General features: G+C 34.7%; 1 non-coding gene across 1 annotated transcript; it reads left to right on the forward strand.

The window, feature by feature from the left end:
• The first annotated feature begins 1,064 nt into the window (after positions 1–1,064).
• trnai-aau (transfer RNA isoleucine (anticodon AAU)) lies at positions 1,065–1,138 on the forward strand. The gene has a single exon. It is a non-coding gene; the product is annotated as a tRNA-Ile (tRNA).
• Positions 1,139–2,255: the final 1,117 nt, after the last annotated feature.

The following is a 2,255-nucleotide window of genomic DNA, read 5'->3' on the forward strand; positions in this document are numbered from 1 at the left end:
GTGCTCCTGTATTAACATTGTTTTGTATAAAAACCTCTGATAAATGAAATGTTACTGTATCCAACCCTACAGTTTATAATCATTTACATTAACAGAACTAAACTCTGCTCAGTATTAATCTTTACAAACACCAATCTGACTGAAACACTAAGTATTCTTTCAATACCAGTTTATTTATCTGAGACCAGCAGAAACTGTAAATATTACAAGGAATTGTGAAATAAATAACACACAAAACAACCTGAATATTATTAAAATTTAAAGTGGCTTCAGCATCATAAAACAGTTGTGTTTAGCCTTAGAATGTACAGGTTAAGTACAAAAACTAGCAATAATGTTCAACATAAACACAAAAAGCCTTCTAAAATAAATAAATGAAAGCAATCTGAATTAACATTAGGAATACATTTTGACCAACTCTGCTTTACAAAAACTGTCATAAAACAACCATAAATGATGTGCATATAAAGCACAAAACAGCTGCTCCAAAATTAAAACAGTATTTTTTCAGCCTTAGCAAAGTAATGTAAAGTAAGCTGTGTGTATTCCAGGTGCACATTCTGCTGTTGAAAATGCTTATAAAAATAAATGTGGAAAAACAAATTCACAGCATTTTTCTCAACAGTCACAGTTCATTAAAATCTATACGCTGTTGTTTCGGTGCAGAGGCTTCCATCACATCCACCAATGTAGCGTTAGCTTAGCGCTTCACCGATGCATCGTTTGGAGACAAATAAGTAAAATAATATGCGTATTTTCACTCTGAGAAGCTCGTCCTGCTCTTGACTCGCTATGATTGGTGCACGTGATGTAAACAGAAACATGCTGACAATGCTTCTTCTTCTTCTTCTGTTTTACCGTGGTTGGCACGGCGTCCCGCAAAAATATGTAGAGCCACTGTAAACAGGAAGTACACCGCAGCTAGCAAAGTAACGGACAAACGCAGCATAATGTAACGGTAACGGCGTTATTTCTTTAAAAAAATATTGCGTTACAGTACAAGTTACTGTAAAAAGTAACGCACTGCTCGTAACCATATTTTTACACATTTTTACAGCTTCATAGGCCAGTTAGCTCAGCTGGTCAGAGCGTGGTGCTAATAATGCCAAGGTCATGGGTTCAAGCCCCATACTGGCCAGATAACTTTCTCAACAGTTCACTCTTCTCAGCGACCCTGTAAATAAAACAATAAACATGCCTGTGGCACACATATAGCTACTCAAGGAGTAAACAAACGTAAACAAAAAGGGGGCGGGCTCACATCACGCTATGGTAACCCACAAGGACATAATGCGAAAAAAGTCCGAAAAAACTGTGGTGGGAAAAAAAAAAAAACATCTTTTTTTTTTTAACTCAAATTTGCAAATTAAATTTTTTTATATAAATATATTTTTATATATAAATTCAATAAATCTTTTTATTTTTTTTGCCCAGCATGCACAGCTAGCTAAATTATAAAATGACCTACTTCTAACGACTGATTGTGTTAAAGTTAACAAGCACAACAAAAATAAATGACACCCAATCTTGATTGATATCTGACCCAGGTAGACGACAGTTCATCACTTCTTAGCTGTAGTTCAGATTCCCTCCACTCTCACCTGTGGAGGCCGCGGGTCTCTCCTCCTCCTGTTTCCCCTTCCCCTCATCCACCTGACGACCACCTCCACCATCATCACCTGTGGGCTGTGGACGCTTCAGATGCTGCTGAAGATGAAGCTCCACCATAGCCATCAGCAAACATCTGTTATTTTCACACATTTGGCAGCATCTGCCTGAAGAGCTTGTAGCTTTTTATGTCAAATTTAGAAATACAAAAATACACATAACTACGTAAAACAAAAAAACTAAACAATATTTACACAAAAAGTACACAAAATGATAACAGAAATGCACAAAAATATACAAAATGACTCAAAAAAACATACATTACAGAAAAATACACCAAATGACAACACAAATATGAAAATGACTCAAAATACACAAAACTAAATATTTATACAAAAATACACAAAATGACTCCAGAATCACACTACAAAGGCAATAATAATAATAATCATACAAAAAATGCACAAAAACACAAGAGAAAGATACAAAAATACACATAAAAAAACATACATTACAGAAAAATACACCAAACAAAAAATATATAAAAATGAGTAAAGGAAAAAAAACAACAAACACATTTATCATGTTCATGTCCCATAGAATTAAACCAGGGAAATCGCACATGCTATTTTAATTTGCACCTGCAA

The sequence above is a fragment of the Gouania willdenowi genome, unplaced genomic scaffold (genome assembly GCF_900634775.1).
Source record: "Gouania willdenowi unplaced genomic scaffold, fGouWil2.1 scaffold_290_arrow_ctg1, whole genome shotgun sequence".
Taxonomy (NCBI): domain Eukaryota; kingdom Metazoa; phylum Chordata; class Actinopteri; order Blenniiformes; family Gobiesocidae; genus Gouania; species Gouania willdenowi.